General features: G+C 56.8%; 1 protein-coding gene across 1 annotated transcript in view; it reads left to right on the plus strand.

The window, feature by feature from the left end:
* The first annotated feature begins 608 nt into the window (after window positions 1-608).
* The window catches only part of LOC139685166 (cyclic AMP-dependent transcription factor ATF-7), a 63,811-nt gene continuing 48,422 nt past the window's right edge, over window positions 609-15,997 (plus strand). Inside the window, exon 1 of the mRNA XM_071581789.1 lies at window positions 609-698. The gene's annotated coding sequence lies outside the window, so the exon portion shown is untranslated. The remainder of the gene's footprint in view (window positions 699-15,997) is intronic.

The raw sequence follows: 15,997 nt of genomic DNA on the forward strand, positions 1-15,997 counted from the left end.
CGGTACCGGCCGTGCCCGGGGCTCGGGGTGTCCAGGGGAGCCGGTACCGGCCGTGCTCGGGGCTCGGGTATCCCAAGGGGCCGGTACCGGCCGTGCCCGGGGCTCGGGGTGTCCGGGGGGGTTCGGGGTGTCCAGGGGGGCCGGTACCGGCCGTGCCCGGGGCTGGGGTGTCCAGGGGGGCCGGTACCGGCCGTGCCCGGGGCTCGGGGTGTCCGGGGGGGTTCGGGGTGTCCGGGGGGGCCGGTACCGGCCGTGCCCGGGGCTGGGGTGTCCAGGGGGGCCGGTACCGGCCGTGCCCGGGGCTGGGGTGTCCAGGGGGGCCGGTTCCAGCCGTGCCCGGGGCTCGGGGTGTCCGGGGGGGCCGGTACCGGCCGTGCCCGGGGCTGGGGTATCCCGAGGGGTTCGGGGTGTCCAGGGGGGCCGGTACCGGCCGTGCCCGGGGCTCGGGGTATCCCCACATCACATGTCGCGATTCTCGCAGCCCGGCAGAGGCTCCTGGTCGGGGCCTCCATGTGGCCACGCCCACTGGGCGGAGCCTTCCCGCCCCCTCCGCGCAGAGGCCACGCCCCCCGCTGCCTCCCATTGGCCGCGGCGCCTCCAGCCCCGCGCGGGTCTCGCGAGAGCCGCGCGCGCGCGGGGCGGCGAGGGGGGGGCGGCGCGAGCGGCTCCAGCGCGAGGCCCCGGCGCGGCTCCCGCAGGTAACGGCGGCTCCGGCGGCTCCGGGACGCGGCGGCGGCGGGCGGGGAGAGCCCCGGGAGCTCCCGGGGGCGGCGGCACCCCCGGCCGGGCCCTCCCCCCCACAACTCTCCCCGAGTTTTCGTGCGGCAGCGGCTCCGCCCGCCCCGCCCCCGCGCTGATTGACGGCGCGCCTCGGCCAATGGGATCGCGCGCAGCGCCGGAGCGGCGGGCGCGGCAGCCAATGGGGAGCGAGGGGGCGCCGCTATGCGGCCAAGCCCCGCCCCCGGGGGCGGAGCCGAGGAGCTGCGAGGGGCCCGGGTGGGGCCGGGGGGAGCCCGGGAGGGACGGGGGGTCCGAGGGGTGGGGGGAGCCTGGGGAGGGGTCTGAGGGACGGGGGGTCTGAGGGATTGGGGTCTGAGGGGTGGGGGGAGCCTGGGGTGGGGTCTGAGGGGTGGGGGGAGCCTGGGGTGGAGGTCTGTGGGATGAGGATCTGAGGGACAGGGGGTCTGAGGGGTGGGGGGAGCCTGGGATGGGGATCTGAGGGACAGGGGGTCAGAGGGTTGGGGGTCAGAGGGATGGGAGTCTGAGGGACAGGGGGTCTGAGGGGTGGGGGGAGCCTGGGGATGGGGTCTGAGGGACAGGGGGTCAGAGGGTTGGGGGTCAGAGGGATGGGAGTCTGAGGGACAGGGGGTCTGAGGGGTGGGGGGAGCCTGGGGATGGGGTCTGAGGGACAGGGGTTCAGAGGGTTGGGGGTCAGAGGGATGGGAGTCTGAGGGACAGGGGGTCCGAGGGGTGGGGGGAGCCTGGGGTGGGGGTCTGTGAGATGAGGATCTGAGGAATGGGGGGGTCTGAGGGGTGGGGGGAGCCTGGGGTGGGGGTCAGCGGGATGGTGGTCTGAGGGACGGGGGGAGAGCGGGATGGGGGTCAGCGGGACTGGAAGGGTCTGCAGGGGGCTCGGCACTGGGGTGTGCAAATAGGAGGGAGTGAGAGGGGGGAGGTTTGCAAATGTAGGGGGGGCTTTAAAGGGAGAGGGGTCTGGAGGCTCCTGGAGGTGATCCCTGCAGAGGCACTGGGGGAGGCTGAGGTGGGGTTGAGAGCAGGGGGCACTTTGGAAGCTGAGGGGCAGTGAGGGGGTTGTCCTGGGAGGCCATGGATGTGGGAGACCCTTCAGTGTGCGAGTCCATCGTTATCCCTTTGGAGGTGTCGCCCCTTTCCCTGCTCAGGCCCCTCTGAGGATATTCTGGCTTAGTATAAAAGTGTCCCCAAACTGCAGAGAGCATCCTGATTCATTCTGCCTATTGGACAGGGACTGTCTTCCTCCAGAGATGGTCCAAAGGGGTTCTGTAGTTCTCCCTGGAGCACCAGGCAGGAATCCAGCAGCAATCTCGACCACTGCCTTGGTTGGATGTTTTTTGCCTTGGGGTTTTGTCAGCAGAGCCCAAGAATAACTTGAGTGTTTAAATGCGGAGGAGAATTGTGGGAGGTGGGCTGAGCAGCTGAATTCCAGTTTGGAAAAGGAGCAGCTTTGACATCCCCATTTCCCTAAAGCCAGAGCTCCCACTCAGCTCCTGTGGCTGCTGACCCTGAACGCTCCAGGGGTGATGGAGGGCTCAGGAAACCCTCCAGTGGGCAGAGGGTGAAGTCACCCCATGGGGCTGGTAACACTGGGCTTCTCCCAGAAGAGGGTTTTATTCCTGATCCTGGAAGTTGTTTAGGAATTGAGGAGTTGGGAGGCCACACAGCCCTGGATTTCTGTAGTTGGGTGCCAGCCCTTGGTGATCCTGAGCCGTGGGATGCTGGACCCTTCCCTGCTCTCTGGCACTTGCCTGGCAAGGAACTGTCCACAGGGGTCGTGTCCACCTTCCTTCCTGCTCCTCCAAGCTGCATGTCCAGATACTTCAATCTTTCCTTGGAAATCAATCCCTCCAGCTGTTATCCATGTTTTCCTGAATCCTTTCCAATTTGCCAATATCCTTCTGACACCAAACAGCTCCAAGCTGGACGTGGTTTGCATCAGAGCAGGCTTGCCCTCCCTCCACTTGGAGGAGGAGGAGGAGGAGGAGGAGGAAGAGCTTCACACAAACTTTGGGAATGTGTTAAACCTCCCTCTGACAATTCCTCTTTCACTTTGACTTGGCAAGGGCTGTTTCTGACATGAACTTCTACTTGTTCTTCCTCGTATTTCAGCTTTCTCAGGGCTCCTTATTTTCCACTCCTCTCCAGCACTTCTCAGCAGGTCCTTTGAGTGCCCTGGAGTGGTTTGTTGGGTGTGATGGGAGGGAGTCAGGTGAGCTGGCACTGCCCTCTGAGCCCACACTGGCAGGTGCAGGTTCCTCTTTGATCTGGTTGCCAGGACTGGGGCAGTTCTGGGTTACCATGGAGGGCACTGAGCCACCCCTGTGGCACAACTGGCATCTCTGTGGCACAGCTGGCATCCCTGTGGCACAGCTGGCAATCCCTGTGGCACAACTGGCAATCCCTGTGGCACAGCTGGCAATCTCTGTGGCACAGCTGGCATCCCTGTGGCACAGCTGGCATCCCTGTGGCACAGCTGGCAATCTCTGTGGCATGGCTGGCATCCCTGTGGCACAAGTGGCATCTCTGTGGCACAGCTGGCAATCCCTGTGGCACAACTGGCAATCCCTGTGGCACAGCTGGCAATCTCTGTGGCACAGCTGGCAATCTCTGTGGCACAACTGGCATCCCTGTGGCACAGGTGGCAAACCCCGTGGCACAGCTGGCATCCCTGTGGCACAGCTGGCATCTCTGTGGCACAGCTGGCATCCCTGTGGCACAACTGGCATCCCTGTGGCACGGCTGGCAATCCCTGTGGCACAGCTGGCATCCCTGTGGCAGGGCTGGCATCCCTGTGGCACAGCTGGCAATCTCTGTGTCACAGCTGGCATCCCTGTGGCACAGCTGGCAATCCCTGTGGCAGGGCTGGCATCCCTGTGGCACAGGTGGCAAACCCCGTGGCACAGCTGGCATCCCTGTGGCACAGCTGGCATCTCTGTGGCACAGCTGGCATCCCTGTGGCACAACTGGCATCCCTGTAGCACGGCTGGCAATCCCTGTGGCACAGCTGGCATCCCTGTGGCAGGGCTGGCATCCCTGTGGCACAACTGCCAATCCCTGTGGCACAGCTGGCAATCCCTGTGGCACAGCTGGCATCTCTGTGGCACAGCTGGCATCCCTGTGGCACAACTGCCAATCCCTGTGGCACAGCTGGCATCCCTGTGGCACGGCTGGCAATCCCTGTGGCACAGCTGGCATCCCTGTGGCACGGCTGGCAATCCCTGTGGCACAGCTGGCACCCCTGTGGCACAGCTGGCACCCCTGTGGCACAGCTGGCATCCCTGTGGCACGGCTGGCAATCCCTGTGGCACGGCTGGCAATCCCTGTGGCACAGCTGGCACCCCTGTGGCACAGCTGGCACCCCTGTGGCACAGCTGGCATCCCTGTGGCACGGCTGGCAATCCCTGTGGCACGGCTGGCAATCCCTGTGGCAGGGCTGGCATCCCTGTGGCACAGCTGGCATCCCTGTGGCACAACTGCCAATCCCTGTGGCACAGCTGGCACCCCTGTGGCACAACTGGCACCCCTGGCACGGCTCAGAGGTGTGGAGGGAGAGGGCAAAACTAAAAGGACGTGGCTTAAAACAATCCCCAACTTGTCAGTCGTGTCTTTGTTCCCGTCTCTTCCAAAACTCCCCAGGGCCTGCCCAGAGGAGACACCCCTGGGTGAGGAGGACACTCAGCATGGATGAAAGGGAGGTTGGGGATGTGGTTGGGGCGGGCAGGGAATTTCCTTCTGTTTTGGAAGATGGGGAAGTTGGAGAGAGGAAGCACCAGGGGGTGGGCAGGGGAGGGCTGGGAGGCTTTGGGGTTGGACCCACATGACCTTTAGGGTCCCTTCCAACCCAAACCCTCCCAAGAAAACGGATCCTCCTCCCATCCTTGAAGCCCCGGGAGCTGCTCAGGGCAGTTCAGGGATGAGACAGCCAGAGGAGCAGGAGCTGTGCTGAGTGGGGACACATCCTGGAGCTGTGCTTGGAAGGGCTCTGCACCCACAGAGTGGTTTGTGTGTTCCTGAAGGATCTCTGACTTGGATTTGGCTTTGGACTCATTTTCTGCTGCATCACATGTGATGCTGCTGCGCATCTGTTTGGGTTTATTTATCCTTTGGACTTTCTTGGAGGTTTTTTTCCTTTATTTTTATGTTCCTGGCACTGAGAATTAAGGCCAGATTTCCAAAACTGTTCTTCCCCTGGTCATTCAGCTCCCAACTGTGCTGCAGTCAGAGAGGAAATGCTGGGAGAAAATAACCTTTTTGTGACAGACCTTCAGGACTGGGAACCTGTTGCTTCCTGTAATTCATTAATTATTTTCCCCTTGTTTCAAGTGATCTGATTTTGCAGTTCTGGCTTCAAGGGATGTGTAGCATCATGTGTGAGTGGGGTGGGCTGAGCCAGCAGCCTGGGCTTCCCTGGGGAGCCAGAAGTGGTTTGTGTTTGGGCTTGAGGTGTGTGGGAAGCTGCTTAGAGAGACTAAAACAAATGAGTGTTTACAGCTTTGCTTCCCTTCTGATATCAAATGGATTCAATGAGTGCTCAGAGCAGAGCTTTGTCTGGCTGGTGGACTCCTGCTTTGAATCTCCTCATTCTGTTCAGTTCTTCAACTCTCCAGTTCTTCACGTGGCTTTGTCCAGATCCACAAAGTCCTGGCTTAACTTTGTACAGCTGGAGTTTGAGCCTGTGCCTGTGGCCTCAGCTCCCAGGTGAGCTGCAGGATGTGCCCTGGAGACCACCAGCACTCCCAGTGTCCATTCCCAGTGTCCACTCCCAGTCTCCATTCCCAGTCTCCATCCCCAGTCTCCATTCCCAGTGTCCACTCCCAGTCTCCATTCCCAGTGTCCATCCCCAGTGTCCATCCCCAGTCTCCATTCCCAGTGTCCACTCCCAGTCTCCATTCCCAGTCTCCATTCCCAGTCTCCATTCCCAGTGTCCATCCCCAGTCTCCATCCCCAGTCTCCATCCCCAGTCTCCATCCCCAGTCTCCATTCCCAGTCTCCATTCCCAGTGTCCATTCCCAGTGTCCATTCCCAGTGTCCATTCCCAGTCTCCATTCCCAGTCTCCACTCCCAGTCTCCATTCCCAGTGTCCAGCCATGGAGGTGCTGGTGCCCACAGAGGTTCCTCTCCAAGCCACCAGCTGATGTTCACACTCAGGTTTTTCTCCCTTTCCAGAGCTGGTATTTATGGTGTGTTTTGCTGCAATTAGTCTTGGCTCATGGGAGTTTGGCTTAATTGCTTCTCTGAAGTTCAATTTCCCTTTTTTTCCAAAAGGCTCCTTGCTTTTCCCCTCTCCTGTACACCTGGGGCAGAGTCAGCTCTCCTGTGCCTCTGTGGAGTCAGACCCCTTGGGTTTGGAACACCAGGAATTTGGGGCTTCCCCCAGCACAGGGGGGGCTTCACCTGGGCCAAGCCAAGGTTTAATTTGTGACATTTTTAGGCTCACACCTCTTCTCTCTGAGCTGTGGGCTGGGTGGTGAGAGGTGAATTCCCTGAGCCCCACATTCCCTGTTTAATTCCCTGAGCCCCACATTCCCTGTGCCTCACATTGCCCTTTGCTGCTGGAGGTGAATTCCCTGAGCCCCACATTCCCTGTTTGAATTCCCTGAGCCCCACATTCCCTGTTGGAATTCCCTGAGCCCCACATTGCCCTTTGCTGTGGGAGGTGAATTCCCTGAGCCCCACATTGCCCATTTTTGCTGCTGGAGGTGAATTCCCTGAGCCCCACATTCCCTGTTGGAATTCCCTGAGCCCCACATTGTCCTTTTACTGCTGGAGGTGAATTCCCTGAGCCCCACATTGCCTGTTTGACTTCCCTGAGCCCCACATTGCCCATTTTTGCTGCTGGAGGTGAATTCCCTGAGCCCCACATTCCCTGTTGGAATTCCCTGAGCCCCACATTGCCCATTTTTGCTGCTGGAGGTGAATTCCCTGAGCCCCACATTCCCTGTTGGAATTCCCTGAGCCCCACATTGCCCATTTTTGCTGCTGGAGGTGAATTCCCTGAGCCCCACATTCCCTGTTGGAATTCCCTGAGCCCCACATTGCCCATTTTTGCTGCTGGAGGTGAATTCCCTGAGCCCCACATTGCCTGTTTGATTTCCCTGAGCCCCACATTGTCCTTTTACTGCTGGAGGTGAATTCCCTGAGCCCCACATTCCCTGTTGGAATTCCCTGAGCCCCACATTGTCCTTTTACTGCTGGAGGTGAATTCCCTGAGCCCCACATTGTCCTTTTACTGCTGGAGGTGAATTCCCTGAGCCCCACATTCCCTGTTGGAATTCCCTGAGCCCCACATTGCCCTTTGCTGTGGGAGGTGAGCAGGGACACTGGGACAGGTGCAGGATGGAGCTCCCAGTCCAGCAGCCGTTTCTCCAGGTTTTCCATGCAAAGCAGTGCCTGTGGCTCCCAGGGAGCAGCGCAGGGATCAGGAATGGCACTGCCACTCCCATCGCAGGAGCGAGCAGGCCCTGGAGAGCCTGGAATGCCACAGGCTGTCCCACCCTGTGATGGGATCACAGCAGTGCTGGAGCTGCTGTGCCAGCCGAGGGGAGCTGGTTCTGCACAAACAAAGCTGCTGTGCCAGCTGCTGGGTTTGTCCACGGAGCTCTGAGCTCCCTTTGTGGGCACAGCTGCCAAAAACCCCTGAAAGCACTGAGTGTTCAGACTTTTTGCTCCCCTTCTCCCCCCAAAAAAGACATCTGAGCTCGTTTAGTGTTGTGTTCAGTTCTGGGACCCTCAGTTCAGGAAAGAGATTGAGGGGCTGGAGCGGGGCCAGAGAAGAGCAACGAGGCTGGAGAAGGGACTGGATGTGGCACTGAGTGTCCTCTGAAACACCTCCAGGGACAGAGAATCCAACAGATCTTGATCCAACCCTACTGTGATCACCAGTGGGGTTGGATCAAGGGTTGGACTTGGTGATCTCAGAGGTCTCTTCCTCTTCCAACCCAACTGAGAAGAGCAACGAGGCTGGAGAAGGGACTGGAGCACAAGTGCTGTGGGGAGAGGCTGAGGGAGCTGGGGGTGTTCAGCCTGGAGAAGAGGAGGCTCAGAGGTGACCTCAGCACTGTCTGGAACTGCCTGAAGGGAAGTTCTGGCCAGGTGGGGGTTGGTCTCTTCTCCCAGGCACTCAGCAATAGGACAAGGGGGGCTCAAGCTCTGCCAGGGGAGGTTTAGGTTGGAGATCAGGAAAAAATTCTTTGCAGAGAGAGTGCTCAGGGATTGGAATGGGCTGCCCAGAGAGGGGGTGGATTCCCCATCCCTGGAGGTTTTTCAGCTGAGCTTGGCCGTGGCACTGAGTGCCATGATCTGGTAAAGGGACTGGAGTTGGCCCAAGGGTTGGACTTGATGATCTCAGAGGTCTTTTCCAACCCACTCAATTCTGTGATTCTGTGATATGGGAGTTGTGGCTGGAGCTCAGAAGAAAGTGAGGCTTGGAATGAGGGGGTCAGTGGGGTCCCTTCCATCCCAAACCTTCCATGGCTCAGAGTTCCCCCTCCCTGCCTTTGGGGGGCTCGTGGTGCTGCAGGGGCAGAGCCCTGCACAGCTGGGGGGTTGTGCTCACAGGGAATGTGCCCAGCCCTGGCTGGCAGTGCCCTCACTCCAGTACCTTGGGCACTGTTGGCAATAACAACCCTCCTCCAAACGCTGCTGTTCACAGCCCTTGGCGTGTTCCAGCCTGGGAACGAGCCCCAGTGAGGGTACCTGTGTCACCTGTGTCACCCTCAGCCCCTTTAGCTGCTTCCAGAGGGGGGAGAGCAGCCTGGGAGCAGAACGTGGCTCTTTGGGTGGCTGCCCAAACCCTCTTGTTGGTGCTGAGTCTGCTGAGACAAAGGCAGCAGGTCTTTAATCGCTAAGCAATTAACGGCAGCAATTACTTCAAATCGATTGTTTCTACAGGTCCAGCTGGACGTGTCCATGGCTGGACAGCCTTAGAGGTTTGTAAAGTGAGGCTGAACTTCAGCTGGGCAAGCTGAAGGAGGCTGTGTGGGGAGGGAAAGCTTTGCCAATTAATGTCATAAAGTGAGGTCTCCCCTGTGCCATTCCCATGCGGGAATTCCCATTCCCATCTGCAGGCGGGTCTGGAAGCCACTTCTGCCTGTTCTGCTCTTCCAGCAGGAGGAATATTCCCTTGTTTTGTTTTGAGTGTTGGTAACATAGATGAGGAGTGAAGGGAGGGAAGTGAGATCCAGAGGCAAATTGTCACCAGGCTCCTGGAATTCGCCGCTGGGTCCCAAAATGTGTTGGCAGAGACATAGTGGAGCATCCTACAGCAGACTGATGGTGTGAAAGCAGCACTGGGGAGGTTTATCTACGACCTCAGTTGGATTTAGGGGCCTTTCCATGGCAGAGCTCACTGTCACCTACCTGGAGTTTGTGTCAGAGCCCAGCATTGCTCAGCATCCGGATCCTCCTCATGATCCCGAGGGTGGCAACAGTTCAGTGAGCAAATGCCTTGTCTGGTGGAGATGGGCAGAAGTTCCCAGGGGATGTTGGCCCTTTGTGTGGATGTCTCTCTTCTTCCTAGCCCATGTTGCTTTGTTTCCTGTTGCCTGAGGTGCTTCATGGTGTCATTATCCCTCCTTGGGGACCTGAGGGTGTGATATTGGGGATCCCAGGAACTGCAGCTGCCAAACCAGCAGTTTGGGAGGGGATAAAAACTTGGAAAACTGGCCTCAAAATTCCCCACAACAACCCGAGGGATCAGCCTCAGTGTTCCACCAGATATTTGCAGGATTTTATGGGGTTTGTGACTTTTTCATTAATTCTGTGCTGTCTTTCACCCTGGACGCTCCTATGGGAAAGCTCCAGCTGCCACATCTTTCTTGGGAAGTTTTCCTTGGATTCTGTGATCCTGGAGATCTTTTCCAACATCAAAAGATGGTTTTTTTGCAGGTATTGTGGGGGGTTCCCCTCAAAGGATGCAAGTGGAGGATTTGATGTTTTCCAAGCGAAGCCTCTTTCCCCACAGAGACATCCCTGAAGAGGTTGCTGAGGGATGAATGGGAAAAAAATGGGATTTCATTCCATGTGGAGAAGGGAGAAGATCCTGTTTGGGTTGTGGGATTTGTTGCTGAGGTGCTTTAAGGTGTAGTTTTTGGCAGCTGTTTCAGTGCCTGTAAAGCACCGTGTGTAGGAGCCCGTTCAGGAGCCTCGTCCTGCACCACGCCAGGTCTCCCCTCTGAGTTGTGTCGACTCCTGCCTGGGAAATCATGGCTGTGTTCCCCACCAAAACACAGCCCTGCAGCAGCTCCAGTTGAACATCTCACTGTAATGCCCCAGATCTTTGCTCGTTGCTTCCATTTGGAATATTTCTTGCTCCCCTCTGATTTTCAGGCTCGTGTATCAAATAGTGGCGACATAAAGAGTGTGCACCTCTGAATGCTGGATAAAGAAAAGTGCCCAGGTGGGATGGAATAATAACAGGTGGGACAGGATATTTCTCCTTTATGATCAAAGGAGCACAGGGCCCCATCCTGCTGCTGCTGGTTCGGTTATTTTAATTCATGGACAGGAGTTTTATCTGCAGGTACTCACTTCCATGCCAGACTCTCCCAATCCCATTCCTTGCTCCAGGCAGCCCTGACTTTGCTCTTCCCTTAAAACCATTCACACACATTGTGGGGAAGATAAATTCCAGCTCGACTTGGGCTCTTACGTCTCGTTTTCAGCAGCTTTTTTTTCTCTCTTTCATTGAAACAAGGGCTCTGAAGTGGCGAAATAATTTCAGGAAATGGGACTCCAGTTTCTGGGTCACTCAGGCATTTCCGAGGTAAAATACTGCATTCTCCAAGGCTTGTCGTGGCTTTCTTGTAATTATCTCAGCTCGGGAAGGAACGGTGGGTCTCGGAGGCTTTTCCTTCCTTCCTTAAACCTGAGTTATTTCTCTCTCCTGTAGTAGATCTCTGGCACTGGGCTGTCCCTGCTGGGAGGGAGAGCACGGCTGAAGATGGATCGCTGTTAATGAAGACACACGAGGCGACCCGAGAGCTGTAGTGCCGAGATCCAGGGGCTGCCTGCCTGGGTCTGGGATTCTGCCTTTGCAGGAGCTGTTTCCTGGGCTGCCTGGGCTTGGCTGAGGTGTGTAGGAGGACAGCAGAGCTTTTCTGCTTGAGCTTGTGGGGAAGTCCGTGCTGTGTTCCTTGGATAGGATGTGCTCACGCCTGTTGTCACCTGGGTTCAGGTGTAGGTTGTCCCCCTGCTCCTGGGGACAGAACCAATGGGTCTGACCAAAGACCAGGCTTAGTGGTGGCTCTTCTGACCTCAGTGGAGGGCTCAGGGACTTCCCCTGTACTTCTTCCTGTTCTGGAGAAGGTCCTGGAGTGACCATTTGCCCACAACCAGTGCCCGGGGCTGTGCTGCAAACCTGAGCAACGAGGCTGGAGAAGGGACTGGAGCACAAGTGCTGTGGGGAGAGGCTGAGGGAGCTGGGGGTGTTCAGCCTGGAGAAGAGGAGGCTCAGAGGTGACCTCAGCACTGTCTGGAACTGCCTGAAGGGAAGTTCTGGCCAGGTGGGGGTTGGTCTCTTCTCCCAGGCACTCAGCAATAGGACAAGGGGGGCTCAAGCTCTGCCAGGGGAGGTTTAGGTTGGAGATCAGGAAGAAATTCTTTGCAGAGAGAGTGCTCAGGGATTGGAATGGGCTGCCCAGAGAGGGGGTGGATTCCCCATCCCTGGAGGTTTTTCAACTGAGCTTGGCCGTGGCACTGAGTGCCATGATCTGGTAAAGGGACTGGAGTTGGCCCAAGGGTTGGACTCGATGATCTCGGAGGTCTTTTCCAACCCAATTGATTCTATGATTCTATGAGTGGTGCTCACCAGGCACTGGCAGACCAGGGTCCTCTGTTCATTGGGAGTGAGCAGAGGGACCTGCTGAGCAGAGGGACCTGCTGAGGCATTTCCACATCACCTGAGTTTCTGGGTCTTGTTTGCTTTTGTCCCCACAGTGACAAACCCCTGTTGTCCTTCCCTTTGTGGTGTCCAGGCAGCCCCGTGGCTTGGCTGAGGTGACATGGGACATTCTCAAACACCTCACTCTGAAGGCAGAGGCCAGGCCAGCTCTGAGCTGGAGGGTATCCAGGCAAGGAGGCTCCCAGATATGGAGCCTCTCTAACATTTTTATCCTGGCAGAGCCAGCCCTGGAGGCAGCATCAGTGAGTGACACTTTGTTGTGGTAACGTGGACTAAGGGCTTTGGGTGAGCTGTGTCCTTGGGAGGACTGGTGGGAATTGTGCTGGGAGAAGCCTCAGGGCTGGCTGCAGCTCCCAGCCCAGGGGGTTTGTTGCTTTTGAGTGCAGGGTGGAAGTTTTTCTGCCTGGGCAAAGCCTCGATGGCTGATGTGCCGGTCTGGGGCCCGTGTTATCCCCTTGGCTGCAGTTTGGTTTACGTTTGACAGGACTCTGACAATGCCTCGCTGTCCCATCGCTCACGCTGAGGGGAGGAGAGTGGCTCTGGGCCCTGCTGTCGCTTCCTGGGAGGGGTGACCCTTTTCTCAAAGCACATGGGAATAATCTGTAGTTCATTTGCTCCTGGGTGAGCTGAGGAGCAGCTCTTGGAGCCACTTTAGGCCCAAACATATGTCTGGTGGGAGGAGGTCGTTCTTCTGACAGGGCTGGGGATGCTCCAAGGAACTTCCAAGCAAGAAGGGAGGGGTTTGTGCATCTTTGACTCTGCTGAGGTGATTGTGGACTGGCTGCCTGGGGATGGTCTTGTGGACAGGGGATCCTCCAGGAGCTTGAGCAGTGCTGAACACCCAGAAAGGCAGGGGTAAGTGGTGGCACTTTGTGTGAGGTTCACTGTAACGACTTGTTAAATACTGTGTGGCTGTGGGGGATTTGCTTCAAGCCTGTTCTGTGCCAATATTCCAGTTTATACAGTTGGGTTTGCTTTATCAGGCTCACGAAGCAGAAGGGTGTTCTGCCTCCAAAGCAGGTTTTATAGCACTGGCTTCTGGCCTTCTTTCCCAGATGACAATTTTAAGCTCTTACAGCTTTTTGGTTACAAAGCAAACACTCTCACTCCTTCCCTCACACCCCAGAATAACTTGAAAGGCAGAGCTTAGGCCTGAGAGCCGCCTGTGCCTCTGCACTGAGCTCTGCAGGGGCCTCTCCCTGCAAAACTGAAAGTCTTTCGCAATCTCTGCGGGTGTATCCCAGCTGGGAGGGTCAGGAGAGCTCTGGGCACCCAGAGGGGCAGGACCAGCCCTGTCCTGAGTCCCTGCAGGCACCCAATGCAGTCTGGGGGTGGGCAGTCCTTCCCCAGTGGGAAGGAGGTGCCAAAGGGGCTGCACAAAGAGCTCTGGCAGGTTGGGCCCCCAGCCATGCCTGGCAGGGCTGGCCCTGCACCAGGGAGCCTCCATGGGAATGTAGTTTTAATTCTTGGGCTTTTTAAGGAAGAACTTGACCTGTTGGTTCCTCCCCAACTTGAGGATGGGTCCTGGTGCTCCCAGTCATCACTGCTGGATGTTCACCCAGGCTGGGACAGGGAAGGTCAACACCAAACCCTGGCCGAGGGCAGGGCAAGGATGGGCTTCCCTCTGTGTGTTCTGTGGGTGCTGCTGCCTCGGTGACCCTGCTGATCCCAACCCATCAGGGTGTCGAGTTGTTCTGAGGGCCAGGAAGCTCGAGGCAGAGAGCTGTTAATGAGTGCACTCAGAAAAATAATAACGAGCCTTTCCTGGCCTGGCCTCAAAGCAACGAGCTTCCTTCCTTGCATTTTAGTGGAAATCTCGTACTATTTTGGAGAGCTTGGGGCAGTGCCTTGTGCTTCCTCCTTTCTCCTTGGCTGGAAATGGCTGTCAGGCTGCCTTCCTTTCCCTTCCCTGCTGCTCACCAAAGAGCAGTTTGGTTTGTGGTTCCAGCCAGCCTGTCCTCCAGCTCCCAGCGGCAATTACGGAGTCTGCGATTTGTGTATCGGCCGGTACTGAGAGGACTCTGCAGCCCAGATTCGGTGCAGCCATCTATAATAATCTCATTTATTGTGGGTTTCTCTGCTCTCCCCAGCAGCACTGCCTGTCCTTGGGGCTGGGCTGGTGTCTTGAGCACCATTTGTGTTTGAATGGGCTTGTTTGTGCTGCGGCTCTGGTTGTTGCAGCTCCTGGCACAGCTCCCAGGGCTCAGCAAAGTTACCCAGATGAGCTGGGATGGCCTGGCGACTCATTAGTCTCTGAGAATTAATCCCATGTAGCTCAGGCTCATCAAAAGTTAACTCCTGCCTCTGTTTTACCTTTTGCATTAAACTGCACGTGAAAAGCAGCGATGACTCAACTGAGGAGAAAATGAGCTGCAGTGGAACCTGGGCTGGCCCTGGCAGTGATGGAACTTTCTCTTTTTTGGGAAATACATGGATAAAACACCATTTCTGATCCAGTTCTGCGTTTGCTCACGCTGTCAGTTCTCCTGACAGCTGTAGTTCAGCTGTAGTTCAGCTGTAGTTCTCCTACCAAGTCCCAGCCCTCCCGGGATCCTCCTCCCTTCTTGAGGACTCTTTGCCCTATTTAGTAGTCTGGGATGATTGCAGAGAGGTTTTTGCCACTGCCTGTTGGTAGAGACACCTCAGCTGCACCTTTGCTTGGACTTGTTTCTGCAGGCCTGGGGGTGATGGGGCTTGTGACTGTGCAGGGAGCTTTTTGTTTTGAGGAGGAAACCAGCTGTAATCCCTTGTGTGTTCCTGCAGGGAGACAGGACAGGGCTGTGGCACTGACCCAGCTGGGTTCCCTCTCTTTGCCCATCTCAGGTGGCTCCCAGAGCCCCTGCTGGACCTTTTTGGGGTGCTGGGTGCCCCAGCCAGTGCAGAGTCAGCACCAATCCCAGCACAGGCACCAGCAGGGATTTACCCTGTGTGGGGTTTGACCCCTGTACAGCCCATTCACCAAAGAGTTGGGCTCGATGAGCTTTGTGGGTGCCTTCCAGCTCAGAGTGTTCTGTGATTCTGTGTGTCTGTCTGTCCCCCCACACAGCTGCTCCCAGCAGGACCAGAACTCTTGGCACACTTATAAAATCAATGCTGAAATGCCCCCAGTTGTCCCTTTTGCTCCAGCAGTGGTTTGTCCTTTTGGAGGCTGCAGGTCTGAGGAGGGAACAGGAGCCCGAGGCCTTTAGTGGAACCCGAACAAGAACTGCAGAAACTCCTGGAGTGAGGAAGGTTTGGTGCTCCCCTCCTGGGAGCTGACAGCTCTTCACTGCACCTTTCCCTAGGACAGCCTTGCTTTGATGTCCTTCTCTCCAGCAATTTTCTTTCTTCTGACTCATTTTGCAGCTCATTCCTCACTCAGGTCCTCCTAAATCTTAGCAGAGAGACTCTCTCAGCAGAGTGTGCAACGTGCTTTGGTGTCTCTTCTCTTTAAGCCTATTTTCAGGAGGCTGCTCTGCAGCTCTTCTGGTTCTGTTTCATAGTTGGTGCAACCCCCACCTTTAATTTTGTGGTCATATTAATGTGAAGTTTATCCTCATGATTTATGGGCATAAACCATAAATGTGCTTGGACTGATGTAGGAGTGAAGGATCTGTGATGGAGGGGGATCCTTGCTGGGGAGGGATCTGTACTGGGAGGGATCCATGCTGGGGAGGGATCTGTACTGGGAGGAACTCATGCTGGGGAGGGGTCTGTACTGGGAGGGATCCATGGTGGGGAGGGATCTGTACTGGAAGGGATCCATTCTGGGAGGGATCCATTCTGGAGAGGGATCTGTGTTGGGGGCAATCTGTGCTGGGGGACTCAACACAGAGCAGTGTTTGTCTATGCCTGTGTTGGGATCTGGAGCATTTCAGCTTGTCCTGCAAGGCCCAAATGCAAGTGTTGGGCACGAACATTCCTGCAGTGACAAGTCACGTGCAAGGACAACAATAGAGCCTTATTTTTAGAGCATTTTTCAGCCCAGCTCCATCCCCAGCACTCAGCAGAGTGAATGACAGAGAAGCTTCTTCTGTCTTCACTCTGAGGTTTAAGGAAAAGGGTTTGTTTTGTTGGTTTTTTTGGGGGTGATACAGAAACCCACCAGGTGGTTTTCAGTTGGTGGGAGCAGAGGGTGCAGGGCTGGGACACCATTGGAGGCAACTGGAGAGAGGAGTGTGAGAGACCCTGCAGCGTCCTTGGAGGGAATGAGGGGCCATCACTCCTGACTTTGGCAGCAGAGACGTGACTCAGGTGTACAAATCCTGGCTTGAGGTGCTTCCGGTCTCAGCTCCTTGTAGGAATTCAGCTGGAACAGGTCTGGGGAAGCTTCACCAACACACAACCCAATCCTGACCCACA

This window comes from Pithys albifrons, unplaced genomic scaffold, assembly GCF_047495875.1.
Source record: "Pithys albifrons albifrons isolate INPA30051 unplaced genomic scaffold, PitAlb_v1 scaffold_42, whole genome shotgun sequence".
Classification (NCBI taxonomy): Eukaryota; Metazoa; Chordata; class Aves; order Passeriformes; family Thamnophilidae; genus Pithys; species Pithys albifrons.